Source organism: Colius striatus, chromosome 13, assembly GCF_028858725.1.
Source record: "Colius striatus isolate bColStr4 chromosome 13, bColStr4.1.hap1, whole genome shotgun sequence".
NCBI classification, from domain to species: Eukaryota; Metazoa; Chordata; class Aves; order Coliiformes; family Coliidae; genus Colius; species Colius striatus.
The window spans coordinates 7468061-7486074 of record NC_084771.1 but is presented as its reverse complement, the minus strand read 5'-3'; the positions used below and the strand labels follow the sequence as shown (position 1 = coordinate 7486074).

At 51.8% G+C, this 18014-nt stretch overlaps 1 long non-coding RNA gene across 3 annotated transcripts; it reads left to right on the top strand.

Annotated features, from left to right (window-relative positions):
* The first annotated feature begins 514 nt into the window (after positions 1 to 514).
* Positions 515 to 17251, top strand: LOC133626583 (uncharacterized). 3 transcript variants are annotated; one of them, XR_009819644.1, is made up of 10 exons: positions 515 to 678; positions 7228 to 7486; positions 8007 to 8582; positions 11006 to 11098; positions 11313 to 11411; positions 13177 to 13248; positions 13657 to 13818; positions 14810 to 14921; positions 16586 to 16692; positions 16836 to 17251. It is a non-coding gene; the product is annotated as an uncharacterized LOC133626583 (long non-coding RNA). The 3 variants fall into 3 exon arrangements; XR_009819643.1 differs by having other exon boundaries at positions 8444 to 8582; positions 16586 to 17251; XR_009819642.1 differs by having other exon boundaries at positions 16586 to 17251.
* The last annotated feature ends 763 nt before the right edge of the window (positions 17252 to 18014 follow it).

Here is an 18014-nt window from a genome sequence, read left to right as displayed (position 1 = left end):
CTCTCCCTTACCCTGCAGCAAATGAATCCACGGCTGTTGAAAGGCATTGGGGCAGCAGCTCTGGAAGCTGGGGCCCGGCTGAGCGCTGGGATGCTCTCAGCATCTCTGTGCCCCCACACAACAGCACCGGGGTTTTTAATGCTTGGTGCAAGGCTGGCACTGGGAGAGAGTGATACTGGTGCTGCTGGGCTTTTAGCAACTGAATCTGGTCTGGAACCATCAAACCTGGGATCTCACAGCTCCCCATTCCAAAGCTGCTCGTCAGAAAGAAATAAATGTGTACACAGATGAAAAAGTGCTTATCCAGAGCTGGCTGCACCCTACCCCAGCGTGGAGCCTCCCCGGTTTAGCCCCACACAGCAACAGGGCGTAAGCGGCTGAGCCAGAGGAACATCAACAGGACCGAAACCGGAGCAGGAGGGAAATCTGCTGCCCAGCCAGGAATCCGGTCGTGCTGCCGGGAGGCGGGGTGGGTGTCAGCGTCCCTGGTCTCATTAAACCCAGCCGAGGTTGGCGGCGTGTCTGGCCTCGGTGCCTCCCGAAGCACAGGTCTTACCAGGTCTGCTGGCTCTTCCCTTCAGGAGTGACACAAACGACAGCATCCTTAAAGATCCAGCGCTGAGGGATTCCCCTGACCTTGGAGGATCTGATGGGACTTGAAATGCTGGGAAGTGACAGGTAAAATCACAACAGAAAGTGATTCCTTGTAGAGCAGACTTAGGAGCTCAGAGACAATACACTCCTTCCTAAGCTTTGTCAGGGAATTTGCCTTTCGTTTCCAATAGAGGCAGCCAGTTCCTGACCCTCCCTGGGGAGCCCACCTTGCCCCCAGCACACCCTCTGCTCAAAGGATGCGGCAACTTGCAAACAAGCATCCAGCCCAGGTCAGCGTTCCCCAATCCCCTGCACTCGCCTCCCCACCCGGCAGATGCGGAGGAAGAAAGGGGTCAGAGTGCCTTTGGCAGCAGAGACCTAAAGCTTGGAAAAGCCTGAAAGCAAGCGCCTGCAGCTGCTGCTGCGGCACGCTCAAACCCAAGCTGTGACGGTGCTGTTCAGATTCCAGTGGGATGGGAGAGGTGTTTTCTCCAGGCTCGCTTCCCCCTGCCCTGCGGGGGGGGTTCTAACAAGGCGGTTGTGGGATTTAAGTCCATGATGGTGGGATTAGGCGTTCCTCAGCCGAGACTGTTCCACATTCCTTCCCCCTGATTTGCCACTCGGTGCTCTCCTTTCCCGGAGCAGAAACCGGCTCGCTCAGCTCCCTTCCAGTTACAGCACTGGGAGAGTTTACAGCCCAGCCTCAGCCCCGCGTCCCTTCCCAGCCTATGTGCCTTGATTTAATGCTTTGATTTGAAAGTTATTTTTTACAATAAGAGAAAGATGGTCTATGCCAAAAAAAGCAGTTTCATAAAATGCTGAACATGACTTGCATTCTGTAATTGCAAACCTGAGAGACTCGGAGTAATTGACGTTTTGGATGTATTGCAGAGTATCGTATTTAATCTTGAAAAGCAGGTTCCAGGCAAAGGAGGCAACTGCCAAGCCAAACTCAGACTCCTCGCCGGGTTCCTACCATAACTCATTTTCAAATCCATTCAGCACAGTCTGAACCTAAATGTTTACGTTTTCGATTTACTAAGATAACATTCCTGGGTCACCGAAACTGTTTGTCAGGGAAGGTCTCAGAGAGACAGCAGGAACCAGGGATGCGCCCGGCTCCAGCCTCAGAGGTGTGCGAGGGGTGCTGCGACTTCCTAGTGCTTTGTGGAGACCTGTGACCATCCCCTGGGGTCTGGGGGATGGCAGCGAAGTCTCACCACTTCCCTGTAGGTCCTGATGTCAGTTTGGGTGATGAAAGAGGGAGCGTGCACCCCAAGTTGTGGAGGTGATGCTTGGAGCTAAATGCCACCAGTGCCTGGGTGTGAGTGGCGTGGCCAGAGCTGCCCCACTGCTGCCCGGCAGGGTCGATGCTGCCAGGGCGGCTGGGCAGCAGGAGTGTGTGAGACGGCAGAGATGTGGGACCCGACGCAAGGGGTGTTTCACAGGAGCGTGACTCAGTGCATGTGTATTTCTGGCGGTGCATGACTTCAGTGCGTGTGTCATTTTACAAATGTGTGGGATGTGGCTGATGCTCAGTAAGTGCCTCTAACGCGGGAGCAGCCTTGCAGAGCCAAGCTCCCAGGCTAACCCAGAAGTTCCACTTTGCCTTTGTCTGCGAGCACGGCTTCTGTAAAGTATCTGTCCCACATTATGGTGGTTTACAGCACAGCTATAAACATTTGCTTCTGTTTTGAAATACAACAAATATAAGCGGAAATCTACTCTCCACCAGTTGAAGCTTTAAGAAAAGGACAGCCCTCTGCTTGCAAACAAGAGTGTTTACACTGCTGTGGATTCCAGTGGAGCGAGAACTCATTCACAATGGTGTAAAGGAAAGGAAAACAGAAAAGCCAGGAACGTCACAGGGGATCGTCCAGACCCGACTGTGGAAATGAAGACACAGCCCTGGCACAGCAGCTCTGAAAAGCACCAGCTCAGCTGCACTTATATTGGGCCAAATTTTGACTCAGTGACTCATGCTGGATGAGGCCAGACACTTGAACTAGTCGTCTTAAAGGTCTCCTAGCAGGGCTCCTGGGCCCAGAGCTACTTCTTGGGAACAAGACTAGCAGAGTCATGCCAAGGCCGTTTATTATGTTTATTATAGATGCTCCCAGGATGCAGCTGGGATTAGGAAGGTGTTGAGCTTGGTGCTATGTGCACGTGCTGGGGATACCACCCTTTACCTTGTAGGGTGGGGAGGGGGGGAATGGTGAAGGAGCTCTTCTTCACCTCTTTTGGGGTGGGTTTTCCAGCAGTGCTGCCAGCCACAGTTTGAGGCTGATTCAGGGGTCAAGGCTGGCATGGATTGGGAAGGGGTTATTATTTGCCCAGCTGCACATCTTTATTCATAACGTGCCTATTGTTCTTAACATTTTGCATATCTCATTGTGAGGAACGGGGCGGGGAGGGGGAGAAGCGGTCGCCACATCTCTGGGAGCTCGGCTTCCCTTTTCTTTGGGCGGCTGCAGGCTGCAGCGGGAGCCCGTGCCTGTCAGGATGTTCACATCTGTTCCTGATTTGTGGACAATGGAGCACCATCCACTCGCTGCACATGGGCGATCTGTGACAACTTGACAGCCTGCCCAGGAATTCAGACCGAACCCTTGCTATCCACAGCCATCAGCCTTGGCTGATCCAACGGTGGAGGCGGGCGGGGGGAATTCATCATTTCAAAGGGAGGGAAATGAAAGGAAAGTTGCCTCTTTTTTGGCGTTTGTGATGAGTGGCGCTTGAGCTTCCCTTCATCTGGCGAGAGGAGGTGGTTGGGAGTGGGAGCAGCAGGAGTTGGCATGCTTCAAAACATGGCAGGGTGCTGCTCTCAGACCTTCCCCTGCTCTCCACTCCTGTCTGGTTTTTAAATCTCACCTCACCCCAGAGCTCCCTAAGCAGTGTGGGCAGCTCTGCCTGCCCTGTTCCCTGCATGCTCCCCATGGCAGTGAAGGGCTCTCCTCCTCCAAGGGCCGTGCTGTCTGGGGTTGGGGCTCTGCTTGGACAGCCTGGGGCCTTGCCATGGAGGAGATGGGAGCATGAGGGGCTTCAACTCCTCTTTCTTCCAGCTCATTCTGGAAAAAAATGTCTTGTCCCATTCTCAATTGTCCTGCAGGACAGAAGTTCTCCATCTCCCCCAGACTATGCCCATATGCAAGAGCAGTGTGTGGTACACTCTGTCTATGCAAGGAGCTGGTGGTGAGCTCTAGAGATGAGTCTTGGGACTTGTCAACCCCTCCTTTGTCTTGGGACACCCTCCTCAGCCTGCCCTGTGAACTACTCACCTCTTCCCTTTGCAGATTGCCCAGCTGCAAGGGCAGCAGCAGCCTGAAGGAGGGGGATGCCTGGGTGAGAGCCAGGCAAAGCTGATCTGTGCTCCAGGAAGGTGCCCTACCACTCCAAGCGCAATTGCCACGTTACTTTGTCTCCTTCTGTGCAGCAATTTGGTGTAAGTAGGTCTGAGCAAGCCTGACAAAATACAAGGGACCTAAATTACATTACCTTGCACACCAGCTCTGGATCTGACCTTGGGGATTAATTAGATAAACAACTATCTTGTACAGTACCTTATATAAATGTACAAGAAAAGCACCATTAAGGATTACGTTGTCACTAACCTAAGCCCTCAGTGATTTAATTAGACAATTAGAGGGTGCTTGGGAATGCTCTTGTAGTAACCAGAGATATTAACACCATTTGTATTTATATTTAATGGCATTGCAGAAGGGATTTTAATTATTCTGAGTCCTACTTGTCTTTAAACTTCCAGAGAGGAAATTCTCTTCTGCCTTTAGCAGAGTCTCGCAGGTGCTGTTACAAGAGTCATATTGGGCAAGTCCCAGGGCCAAAACCCTTTCCCATCATAAACCCAGGCTGGTCCTTGGGCTTGCTGACATGGCATCCAGGATGCTGATGCCATGGGTAACTGCAGGAGGAGCAGGAGCCAGCCCTGGGGTCTGGGCAGTGGTGAGTAATGATGACTGTGCAGATGGGTTTGTGCAGCGGGGCTTGGGATGGTAAAATCAATGTCAGGTTCAATAAGCACACGAGGCAGAGCGATCAGTGTGCTGCTTGTCCTCGCCATGCTGCAGAACAGCAGCGTGACTCTTGGCACGGCCAGCCAGGTGTTGGATGGAGCATCTGATGGGCAGAGCAAACCCTGTTCTGGCTCAGGTCCTCAGCAGCATCCGAGTCACCGGCGGCTCTGTGGCAGCTTGGTGATACCATATAAAACCTGGTGACCAGGGAGAGGAATCCGTTTGCATCAGCTGCAGCCTAATTTAGGATATGAGCTGGAATCCCTGCAGAAGGAAAGTCTTTGTCTCAGCACTGGGTAGCTCTCAGCCCCTTCATCAATACCAGCCAAGCTCCCTTTCTTTCTGCTTTCCTAAAGATGCCATTCTTGCAATCCCTCTGCCAATAATTGTATTTTCACTGTATTACAGACCCGGTAATACAATTAAGCCTAAATAATACAGATGAAGTGGAGAGTAATTTGATTTGCTAACTAATGCTTGAGTCAAGTAGATTTTTTTTTCCCCCTCTTTTCATGAATTTAGTTTTGACTAAACCCACAACCATTCCTCTGCTCTCTGTCCTTCAGAGAAATGTGGATACAGGGGAATGATTCATCAGAGGGATGGATCCAGACTTCTGAGGAACAAGAGGGTGTTTGCTTTGGTTTGTGTGTGGAAGGGGTGGGATCCTCCAGGGAACTCTGCACGAGGCAGTGAAGGGGATGTCCTCGGATAATCAAAGACAATGAGGAAAAGTGGGGTCAATGATCCATTCAATGAAAGCATAAGGCAAATGATACATTGAGTGGTTCCAGAAAGTGGTAATTTGACAACAGTCTGCTGCAGGGAGCCATCTGGCCAGAGGAGAGTGCGGGAGTCTGTGAGATGGGCACCTCTGAGATGGGAGCTGAACTTCTGGAGGCTCCAGGCACGGCTTGGCCTCCACAGATCTGCACATGGCCAAGGTGTCAGAATTCAACGGGAGAGAGGCATTGCTGCCCTTCAAACGTACGAAAAAGTTCTTTTTTGGAGCCTAAAGTGTAGCTGTTCACACGTGACCTGGTTTTCCAGGAGCTGATTAACTGGGTATGGGCTGGGTGAGTTGATACGGAGAGATGTTGCACATAGTTACTCAGGGTCAGCACTTTAGCGTGTCATGTTACTCTTTTCCATTTGCAAAGGGCAAAAGTATAAGCACAGAGCGTGAAAAACCTGTGTAAACAAGGAATAAGAAAGGGAAAATAAAACTGCAGGGAAGAGCTTCCTCTCCTGCTTTGCTCTGCCTTTTTTAGGCAAATGTGCTGCTCGTCCTCACAACCTCCAGGCTCTGCCTAAGCCCCAGCGTCCCACCAAGCCAGGAATCAGTTCATGCTCACGCTACCACCTGGGGATGATCCAGTTGCCATGGTATGGGGATCCCTTTATAAAAGCAGCCTGCAGCATCAGACAGGATATGGCAACTCACAGCAGTGCCCTGGAGAGGACTACAGTGAAAGATTTATCAAATCCTTTCTGTTCTTGTTTACTAAAAGATGACAAGGTTTGGTTTGTAAGGGAAAAAAACCCCAACAGTGTGTGATGTGGCCTTGGGAGGACCCACAAAGTTCAGAGCCCTGCTTGCTGTGAGCAATGACTGATAGCTCGTTTGTTTGGAAGGGCTAATGCTGATCTAGGGCACGGATGAGCTTCCAGGAGCAGCAAGCAGAGGTGGAGAGGTAACTGAAGGAGCGGTTAGGTGATGGCAGGGGAAATGCCAGGATGCTTTATTCAAAATAGATATGCTCTCCAGGCTGCCAGACAGGACAGGAAACTGGAAAATGTCTTTCATGTGGGTTTCTGTCCTTGTTGCAAGGAGTCAGGCTAGGATTAACTGTCCTGCTGGAAAAGGGCCATGGGAACAGCCTCTCACAGGGTGCCTGAGCAGCCTGGCTGGAGCAGCTGTGTGTGGGCAAGGAGGCAGGAGGGGAGACTCAGGCCTGTGTGTGGGGTTCAAAGTGGACCTGTGGGCTCTCATGCCTCTTATATTAGGCTAAAAAATGTGCATTCCCCCCAGTACCGCCATAACTGTAGAATGCTCCATGGCAGCCTGAAGAGGAACTGAATTTCAGTCTGAAGGTGGGATGAGGAGGTTTCATAGCAGGCCACATGCTCCTGCCAGAGGTGGAGAGATCCTGCCTGGCTCTCGGGAGAGTCTTGGTCACTGCAGCAAAAACACAGGGCTCAGGTGATGGATAATGGAGAGACCATGGAGGAAAGGTTTGCTTGGTGACACGAATGGTTCATCTACTCAGCAGATAGCACCAAGGCACAGACCCCCTGGTTAGCACTTGGCATCAGTGGCTAATGCAGGGAACCTGAGCTACTGCTGAGCAAACCCTCCTGTTGATTGTGATGGAGCAAAGCCAGTCTGGCCCAGATGATGCACAGGGAGCTTTAGGTAAAGGTGTGGGCTGACAAAGTGCCCATCTGAGCAAACACTGGCTCTGCCAAATGCGCTTCAGCAGCTATGTTGTGGGGCTGAGATCCTGTTGCACTGTGGCTACAGCTGTGTGGCACAGAGGCACAAACTGGCTGCTCTTATTTACATGTGCATTGATATTAATTCTCTCTCTTCCTCCTCCAGACTGGAGCTGCTCTTTTCTTCCCAACAGTCACTCTTGGTGTTTTGTAGTTGGCTGGTGGCCTGAGGTCTCAGCTGCCCACCACAATTCTCACCTGCAGAGCTCAATGCCTCACGCAGTGGTGCCAGGCTTGGAAGGTTTCTGAAGGAGCAATGCTGCAGGGCCCTGCAGCTGGGGACCAGGCACTAACAGATGTGGGGGACAGCTCTGGCAGCTGGAGACACTGGGAAACCTCACTGCTGTCCTGCCCTTGTCCTCGAGGTAAGCAGATGAGGGTGATGCGGGCTGTGGAGCAGCAGCAGTATCATGGGGCTGTTCAGGGCTCAGCAATGTGATGTTCAAAGTAGCTGACATCCCCCAGTCCTCTCCTGTGTGCAGAAGGTGTGGGTCATGAGACAGACAAACATCTGCATGGTTCCCTAGCCCTGGTAGTTCTTGCTTGGAGGCTCCAGGGTAGGCTGGAGGGGGAGTGTGGAGCTTCCTCCATGCAAAGGCCAGAGGCACCAGCAGGACTTGCCTTCCCCTGAAGTGCTGTCCTCCAGCTAGGAACAAACCTCTCCCTCCATGGCAGCCTCTGTCCCTTCCATCTTTCTCTTGGCAGCTAAGTTGTTAATAAGCTTCCTTTTGCTATGATTCCATCTAAATTGCTATTTTAAAACAACTACAGATGTGCTAAATTGGCTCAGCATAATAGGATGAGATGGAGAATAAAGGTTCCCCCAGTAGGCTGTCGCCAGCACAGGTAATTTATTACCTGGGTGGCTAATTATACGCTTCTCAGCTTTCTAGGGTGAAAACATCTTGATATTTCCTAGTTAAGGAGCCCTGACACAAGTGAAATGACCAGACATGTGAATAGGAAACACAGTGATTAAGTACCTGAGAGATGAAGAATGCGAAGGAAAAGGCATTCTGCAGCCAGAAAAAATGAACTGTGTGATTTCCCCCAGCACCTTGGGGGAGCGGGGAAGGGCTGGACCTCTCCTAACTCTGGCCAATTCAGGCACTTTATGCATGAAAAATGCAGCTAACTGAATTCCAAGCTGGGGAGGAAAAAAAAAAAAACCAACCAAAAACCAACCCACTCCTGTAAATGAGAGAGAAGAAATCGCTTCATGAGTTCTACGTGTGTGCCCGTGGGCTTTGGGGGCTGATGGGCAGGAGGAAGCCCTGCAGCCCTCCCCACTGCTCAGTGCTGCACCTCATCCCACTGTGCAGCCCCCAGCTCTGTGGCTGGGTGAGGAGCTCCCCATGACCAGTCCCCACCATGATCCTGGGAGACCTGTGCCACCAGCAGCTCCTCGTGACCCTGATGGCTTCAGGAGACAACCTGCTTCCCCCTCTCCAAGAAGTGTAGGTAAGAAACGTATATTGATCATCCTCCCACTCCTTATTTGCTTGATAAAATGTAATGTTTGCTTAGTTAATGTTTTTTTTGGGACAGGGTATCTTATAAAACACACAATCTGTCCAACACGGCAAAATGGGCCAATTTTCACAGTGCTTAAAATCTATGGTGTGAAGCAAATCCCATCTAGAAGAAAGATGCCTCTGTGAGTTGCTCGTGGCAGCCCTCAGCCTCCAGCCACATTGGAGGAGCCAGGCAGTCCTGGTCTCTGCATGAAGGATTTGCAACAGGAAGGTGGAACAAAACCTGGGCAAAGAGTTTCTCCCTCCCCACATTCCCTCACCCTGGACATGATGAGGTGGTGGTCAGGGGCTGACTCTGGGGCAGGATGGACCAGGGTTGCTGCTGCTGCCAGGTGTCCCAGTCCTTGCACTGGCTTTGGAGGCTGCTTGTGGTCCAGCTTGTGGTAGCCTGACCAGGTCCCAGGGCTGATGGGGAAAGGGCTGAGGTCTGCTTACCGCCCTTGGAGCTCGCTCTGGGCTTTGATCTTCCCCTGAGGCCATAAAGTGATGTCATCAAATTGAGATCCAGAATTCAAGACTTCTGGCTGGTGTTTTAGCACCCCAAATCTTCCCTCTCCAGCAGCAAGGATATCCCTGCTTCTACTAAGCCTTTCCCCCTCCCCATTTCCAGTGCCCTTGCGTGCCACCCCTGCTCACTGAAGGAAACAGCCCTGAAGGACAAGCACAGCACAGAGGGACTTTCCTGCAGACCTGAGCAGGTACCTCTCCTGCAAGCTGTGTGAAGTTCTTGGAGCTCTTCTGGCTTTCTAACAGCAGTGGGGTCTGGGATGACACTCTGGGAAGGGTCCCCAGCTGGGAATTCCAGGATGGAATCCCAGCTTTTGTGACTGCATCAGCCTGGGACTCTGAGCTCTTTCCAGAAATCCCCTGTTTGCCTGCCCCAGTGGGCTGCAGTGACAGAAGCTTTGCCCTACCCCACAGCCCCTAATGCAGGGGCTGAAGGAGAGGTCTCTGGGAAGGCAGAATGTCTGTGATAAAAGGGAGAGCCAGAAAGCAAGGTGCCTGCTGTATGAAAGGGGCCTCATTCTCATGGATGAAAGGGAAAGAGGCGTATGAGTGTCTTTGGACTCAGCACCATCTCCCAAAGCTCTGGTTTTATGCTTCTTTACCCTTCAACTTCTTCCTTAATAAGAAATTAATTAGCCTTGTAGTTCCTGCCTTGGAACTTGTAAACATGCAGCAGTGGTGCCTGTCACTCCTGCTCCTCCCGCCCTGTCCCATCCCACCCCCCTTCCCCGAGGTGTAGTCCAAGATATCTGACAAAAACACTCGAGAACAAAGCTGCCTGGCTAATTCAGGGAATTATCAGGAAGCCTGTAGCAGAGTTGAGATAATAGGCCTTAAATAGCAGCCTGATTGTGCTTCCTCCAGAGGCTTTGCATAGCTCCCTCCCACCCTGGGGCGAGTGGTGAGCAGCTCCAGGCCACTGGGACCCCAAGGCTGGGGATCAGCCATGAAAAAGGTGTCTTGGTGGGGATGGTTTGTGGGAGAAATAGTGCTGCTGCCACTCTGGCACTGTGTTTGGGGAAGAAAAGAGGAAAGCAATGCTTGCTGAGGTGGCTTAGGGGTCCTCATTGCAATGTCATCCTGTCATCTAGGCCACCTTGCATGTCAAGCAGCTCCTGATGGTCATCAGGTGCTGGGAGGGAAAGGTCAGGTCTGCAACCCCTCACCGACCCCAGCCTCAGAAGGCAGCTTTGATCTACTCCAACAAAACCAGCCTGCTCCACACCCAAACCCCAAGTGTGCCCTGTTTATGGTGTAGTGTCAAGGGGCTGCTTTGTATCCTTAGTGCTCAGAAGCCAAACTTTCCTGCTGACACGTTTTTGTCCCCAGTACAGTGAGTTAACAACAGAGGAGTTTCCTACCCTGGAGGACAGGCAGTTTCCTCGGAGAGGAGGTACAGTGGCAAGGGAAATCTTCTGATGCAAACATCAAACCTTTCTCCTGTGACGATGGGACCGAAAGGACTACTGACTTTTCTCATTTCCTTGTAGAGGAAATGTACTCTTCCAAATACGACTTGTAGCTCCTTCAGAAATGAGTCATTACTTTGTACATAAGCTAAACATTGGAGCATAATCATAAATAAATAACACTGGCTTCATAAACTGGAAATTTAATATATCCCATCCTCGTTTGCAGTGTCCCATGATCCATGCTGCTGCTTCCTAGTTTAGTTTTCATTCTAAACCAGGTTTTGAAGGCTGGTAGGGCTCTCTGTGCTGTATTTTTGATTTGCCCTCTGATGTTGCTTGAGGAACATTGTTTGCCCATATGTTTGATATTAATAACGAATTCCATCCCTCACACGCTGTCGCCTTTCGCCGTGTCCTGTCGTGGTGACAGACGAGAAGGTGCCAGGCCAAGGGCTGCTGAGCATCTGCAGTTCACCAGGTCACCCCCCTCGCCCCTGAAGGCTGCAAAGGCTGACCAGAGAAGGTGAGCAGGAGCCAAAGCTAAGATCCAGAGACTACAGGTCTGTGCTCCTGATATCTGACATGCACTTCTTGCTGAAAGCACCGGTCCCACCTATTTCTTTTCCCCAGCCCTCCTGTCCCCTGCTTCCCTGCACTGGCAGGAGTGTTTGAGCACACAAACTGTGGGCTGCTTCAGGCACTTTATCTCCTCAAATCCTGTTTTTCTTTTGCAACAGGATGACCTCCAGCTGGATTGATTCCCCAGCCTGACTCACCAGGGACACTGGGACAAGCAGCTGAGGCCACCGCAGTGGATCTGTCATCGGAAGGAAAGCGTAAGAAACTGCCCCTGACTCTGCTGCTCAAAGCACTGTGGCCTTGGGATTCCCTCCTGCCTGGCTTGGGAATCACCTCTGGAAGCAGAAATACGTGTAGAGAGAACGTGGGTTGTTCAGTCTGGAGAAGAGGAGGCTGAGGGGAAACAGGAGCACTCTCTGCAACTCCCTGACAGGAGGTCGTAGTGAGGTGGGAGTCAGTCTCTTCTCTCAAGTAATGAGTGATAGGACAAGAGGAAATGGGCTCAAGCTGCCCCAGGGAAGGCTGAGATTGGAGCTGAGGCAGAACTGTTTCTCTGAGAGGGTTGTCAGCCCCTGTGCCAGGCTGCCCAGGGAGCTGGGGGAGTGCCCAGCCCTGGAGGGATCCCAAAGCCGTGGAGCTGAGGTGCTGAGGGCCATGGGTTAGGCAGGGTGAGTGGAGGGGGGGACTCCAGGAGCTTCAAGGGCTTTCCCAACCAAAATGATTCTCTGTGAGAAAGTGCCTTGTGGCTCAGGCTCCCCTACCCTCTTCCTCAGCACTAAAGGGAGCGAGACATTGCATTAAACCAAAAATCACATACCCATCCTCCCTGATCTGTCCCGAGAGCCAGGGGCTGGATGGATTTTGTCTTTCAAGTTGGAAATGGCTGAGGCTCAGGGATGGCTGACAGGCTGAAAAGCACCAAGTTCAGCAGAGCCCTCTGCCCACACAGCCATCCTCCTCCCAGCCCCGCAGCAGTGGTGGCACTGCAGGCTGAGCCCCAGCACAGCTCCTGGGGCTCGTGCTCCCTGCTGCCTTGTAACTGCTGGAGGAATTGGGATATTTTGGCTCCTAATCCTCCCCCAGCCAGCCGTGGCTCCTGGGTGTCTGGCCTTGGCTGCAGAGCTCCTGGTTAACAGCGGCTCTGGAAGGCTCGCTGGGTGAGGAGGTCAGCACAGGCATCTGGGGTCACGTTAGGGTTACCCTGCTCTTCATTTAGGCAAGAACAAATGTCTACCTCTCTCTTCCCCTGGGGTCTGAGGAGGCAGGGGTAGGGAAGAAGAGGTTGAGCAGATCTGCAAAGGGCTGGTGTCTTTTTCCAGGATAGGATGTGTCCCACTCTGTTGTGGGACGCACAGGATTGTTCTGAGGCCATATGTCTATGGCCAGCAGCATGGGGAGCCTCAGGGTATCCCTGGGCATAAGACATTCCACACTGCAGGGGCAGAAGGGGCTCAAACTGGGGATACATCCCTTCCTTCCTGCACATCTGCACTTGTTCTTTATTTTTTCACAGATGTTCCATTTTAGCAGCAGCAAAGGATAGCAGCAAGAGAGGCAGAGGTACCACAGTCCAGGAGCCCCCTAAATTCATGTATTTGCTCCTGCCTGTGCTATTTCCCATGCCATACTCTAAACCACAAAGCATGAAGCTGTTCCCTAAAGCTGAGCCTGCTGAGACCAGATCCTCCCTGTGGTTTCCACTGTGTCAAGAAACCTCAGAGACGTCGGTGCATCATGGCCCAAATCTCATTCTTAAGTTAAATACCTGCAGTTGCCTGTTTTGGCAGAGTTCAGCTGCTAGGCCTGCTCCGTGTGAAACCAGGATGGAGCATGTGAAACAGGAACGTTAACTGTTTTCCCAGCTGTCTGTAGCTCACGTGCTGTAAAACACACATTCACATTACACCTCCAGACCTTGCCAAGGAGATGCCAGTGATACTGGGATTGGTTGAGTCTGGCTTTTTGAAAGAGATGTTTTCTAAACCTTGGAGGAAACCCCTGACAGAGGTGATTCTTTTGCAGGAGCTTCTGTCTGTGGGTGTTGATGGAGAGCAGGCTGCATCAGAGCTGGAAGGCTGTTCCTCCATCCCAAAGGTAGGACAAGGCAAGTGAGACCATTCCCACCAGTAGCTCTACCTGGTACCTCTCTGGGGCCATGGAGGTGAAACATCCCCAGATGCTGGGCCTGGAGCCATCTGCCAGAGCCCATGGTGCCCTGCAGCAGCACTGCAGATGCTCAGGGACCCAGCAGCAGTCAGCCCAGCCAGAAACTGAACCCCACTTTGAGTTGGGAAGGTGTGCTGGCCGTCTGGCCGGTCTGAAATCAATTTGTGCTCTATCTTTGAACCTAATTCCTCTCCGAGCCTGATTTGACTCAGTTTGTTTGGAATAGACCCGATCCTAAAGGGAAAAAAAGCAGACAAACCAGACTAAACATCAAATATTAAATAGCAACTGCTAATATGACAGCCATTAAACACAAGCCCTCTCCTGCCTCCGTAGCAGCTGGAGGCTGCGCTGCACACCCGCCCCTGCATCCTGGTGCTACCGGCAGCGAAGGCAGTCCGCACGTGGATATATCAAATTGCTGCGACGAAGAACAAATTCAGTTTCCTGCTGCCAATCTTTCTGGCGTTCAATCTGCTGCATCTGCTCGGAGCTGAGGTAGGAGGAGACGATGCACTTTGCCCCGGTGAGCTGCAGGGAAAGGGTTGCGCGCGACCGTCCGGCTCTGCCACGGCGCTCGGTGGAGGTTGGCAAGGAGGCTCCTCCCACCATCCTGCTGGAAAATTAAAGAAATCTTATTTTCTTTTGGGATGAATCCAAGAGGCTTTGAAGTCCTGGGAGGGATCTGCTGGCCAGGAAAATCCTGCTCTCTTTCTCTCCCTTTTTCTCGCTCTGCCCCTCAGAATTTCAAAGCTGCAGCACTGGGAGAAATCCAAGCAGAGGGTTCTGCATGGCCACGGTGAAGGGGAGTAGGGGCACAGTGCCCTGGCACAGGACACCACTTTGTCCAGCTGTGCTGGTAACCACAGGGATCAGAGAGGTCTGAGTGGAAGAAACACACCCAAAAGCAGCGTGGAAGGAAACCTAAGCCGGACCCTTATTTCCTTGCACACCAGTGCTGTGCTTCACTCACATCCCAGCCCTCCCTTACACTTTTCTACGGGTGACATTTCAGGAGGAACTGGGTAACCATCAGTGTCCAAGGCTCTCCCATGGGTTTGCACATGCCAGGGACAGCAAAGGAATGAGACACATCGCAATCTCATCCCTGAGCAAGATCCCCCATCACGTTGTCAGCGGGCACTTGCAGTCATGGCACGGAGTGGCCCTGGGTCCTTCTCTTTATCTGCCGTGCTCCTCCTCTTTCCTTGAGCCACTTCTTTATCACATTTCAAGCATACCTTCCACTTGACTTAACACTAACATATGTACAGTCAACATTTCAGTAATGCCTTACAAATTAGCTAGGGCTGATTGAGAGATTATCTGCTGGTTTCAGGCTCTTCCCCGGCCCCCACCTCTCACATGGTGCGGGCTGGAGCAGGGGCTCCATCCCGGGAAGGCAGCTGGGGCCCTCTCCTGGTGCGCCCAGCCGGCTCCTCCTTCTGGCAGCCATCCTTTTCTCCTTCCTCCTCTTCTTTCTCTCTAGCTGAAGGACTGTTTTTGGGTCATGGTGAGACATGCCTCTGCTCAGCGTGACGTGCCAGCCTGTCAGGTCTTTATGGTGGAAGCAGCATCGCAGCTCTGTGCCCACTGCAGAGGTGAGAGGCTTTCCCGTGTCCTCTCTCCCCAAGGCTGGAACAGCTCCTCTCTAGAAAGTGGCTCTTGCTGGCAGAAGCAGCAGTCAGCCTGCAGGAAAGGGGTGACCTGTGCTGTGCCCAGAGGAGCAGAGCCCCTCCGAGACCCATCAGTCCCGGGCTCAGGCAGCGCCCGCCTGTGCTGCTTTGGCAGCCCAGAAACACACGAGGGGAAGGCAGAGGGACAGTCACTGTGTCCAAGGGCTTTCGTCAGAAAACCTTTAGCAGTTCAAAGGCCAGGTTGCAACTTCTGCTTCTGCTGTCCCAGCAGTGCAGCCTTCTGGAGAGAGAGGTTTGAAGTCCTCCTGCAGCCATTCCCATCGTCCAGCAATTTCCCCAGACGTGTGTTATTACAGATTTCTTTGTTCCGAGCTTTTACGTTTCCTGTAGCCCTCTGGAGCTCCCAAGCACTGGCCACTAAGTACTTGCAGTGCTGGAGCCTTGTTTCTCTGTCCCTTAGCACTAGGAAGTGCTTTGTGGTGCATTTCTATGCAAGAGGCTGTGAAAAATGAGGACATGCTTTAGGATGTTCCAGTACAGAGGGGCCCTGCGCTGATCCCCCGGAGTTATTATAGCTGGAAGGAGCCTCTAACCAGCTCACCTGCTCCGTTTTATCCTCTGCATCAAGCCAGTAAACCATCCTTGTCAGATGCCTACTTAGCCTTATCCTTGAATATCTCTGGGGAAAGCAATTCAGCAGTCTCCCTGAGCAGCTTGTTCCACGGTCTGAACTCTAGTTAGAGTTATAAAGGTTTCCCTAATGTTTAACTTTAATTTTCTCTACTGCAATGTAACACCGTTATTACTAGTTTGAGCTCCTCGATGGCTCTTTTTTCCCCTAAGCCCCCATTTAGAAGAGTCTGGGAAGGAGCTGGATGAACTGACTTACAGCTCAGCCACAACTCAGCTTCAGCCAATTCCGTTTAATGCGAGTGGAGGTAGGCAGAGTTTATGGGATCGTGTCAGGTTTTAAATGGTCTCAGGCAGTGTTCAAATGGCCTCTTGTGAAAGATGCTGGTGGCAGAGCTGGTGCCCTGGCTGCCTCTCCCACCTGGGCTTGGGGGATGGAGTGACCCCAGCACTCAGTGACTATGCCCAGGGAAGAGTGAAGGAGAGGGGGATGAAATAAGGTTCCAGTGGGATTTGAGGGTCCTGCCTGGGGATCTCTCCCTTCCCCTCCTGCACCATTTCACAACACCCTCGGGCAACCACTCTCTCCAGGCACCCAGGGATCAGTGTGAAAAGGACATGTAGGGCACAAGCACCCACGTCCAGGCATTGGGGGGTTTTCTAGATCCCAGCTCACTCCCCTCAAACCTTCCTTTTCCCCCTCACCCCAGGGCTGCTGCGGAGGAGGGAAGGGGCAGGCAGGGGCTGCTGGTGGGGCAGATGGCAGGTCTGTAGCTCCCCTGGGAAGGCGTCATGTGTCAGACAAGCTGCAAGCGCGTCTGAGCAATGAGCATCGGCTCACAGACTGGAGAGAGGAGGCTGGAATGTGAAAAGGAAACGAGTACATGGAAATTCAAAACTCTCCCCAGATGAAAAACAGAGGGGAGAGGGTTTTTGGAAAATGAAGTTGTAAAGAAAACGTTCTTGATTTTCTTCCTCATTTCTAACTTTGCAAATAGCTCCAAGCTCCACTTGCACCACTGCATCTGAAATCCTCTACTGAACCCAGCATGTGTGAGCCAGGGAGAAGCCACCATCCTGCCACCACCATGGCAGGACCCGCAAGGTCTGCCCTTCTCCCTGCTCCATCCAGCCCAGATGCTCCCTTGGGGTACTGGTGCTCCTCGTGTCCTACTGGAGGAAAGTCCTCTTATCTGTTGAGGATGCTCATGGTAAGCCCATGTCTCTATTGTTACCTTGTCTTCACAGCTGCCTTTTATTTCTTCTGCACCCTGGCCTCCTACTCTCCTGTTGTCTGAACACATCCCCTTAGATGTTAAAGATGTCCCTTCACCTGATGGGCCATGGGGCATCCCATCACAGGACTCACCAGGAGATGTGGAGAGCTTCCAGCCTCAAAGCTTGGACTGTGACCACCTCCATCATGTCTGGCTGAGATGATTCTGAGCTGGGAGGTCAGGGCAGGAGGCATCTCCCTTGATTTTTGATGCAAACCACGGGCAGCATCGGCAGTGGTGGCAGGAGAAGTCTGTCCTTGCCTGATGGGTTGATGGGAGTTCCTGATAGGTAGGGCTGCATGTGGGGGATTCTCCCCACACAAAGGAGAACTCATCGTCTTCAGCAAGTCAGCATTCTGGGGGCTTTCCTCACTCACAGACTGTCTGCAGAGCCTGACTTGAATTAAAGTCCTTATTCAACGAGATAGTTTTGTTTGTTTCTTACTGAGTGATTGCAGTGAAATAACTTCTATCTATCCAGGGCCCATTTGTAAGCAATTTACCTCCAAAATCCAGCAGTGGAGTCTCAGTAGCTTTACGGGGCGAGGACGCGGTGCTGCGTGTCCCCGCGTCTCCTGCGGACGGACGCGGCGTGTTGAGTGAGGTTGGTAGCTCATGCATTTGTGCTTATCGACTTGAAATGTGTTTCCTATGGATATTCTGTAATATTTACTTAAATCTAGCTGTTTCTGCTGAGGATCTTGGCAGCAAGCACCATCACCCGAGTTTTCATGGCTAACGGAGACAAAACAGGACAGTGGGCAGTGGCTGAGCTGATTGTTTGAGGGCTCAAGTACATGCAATATTTGTTTTGTGGGATTTATCTAATTTAGTTTACAATGTGGGAATTTTTATTTATTCATTTTTAAAGCGTGCCCTGCCCCCAGCCCCAGCCTTGTAAAGCTCGTGCTTCTACCCAGGGTTTGAGTTACAAACTTGTGCTGTTTTGCCTCTGCCATGATTTTTGTATAAAACTGTGGTTAGACTATTTTCACTTCAGAGAAAGAGTTGGGTTTTTATCCTCCATTTTTTGCTGATAAATTGCAAATGGATGAAGGAAACTCGCTCAGACTTTCCCCGCAGACGTTCTCCTCTGCGCAGAGATTGGACATGGGGAATTTCAGTCTAAAATGCAAATACTTTGGACATT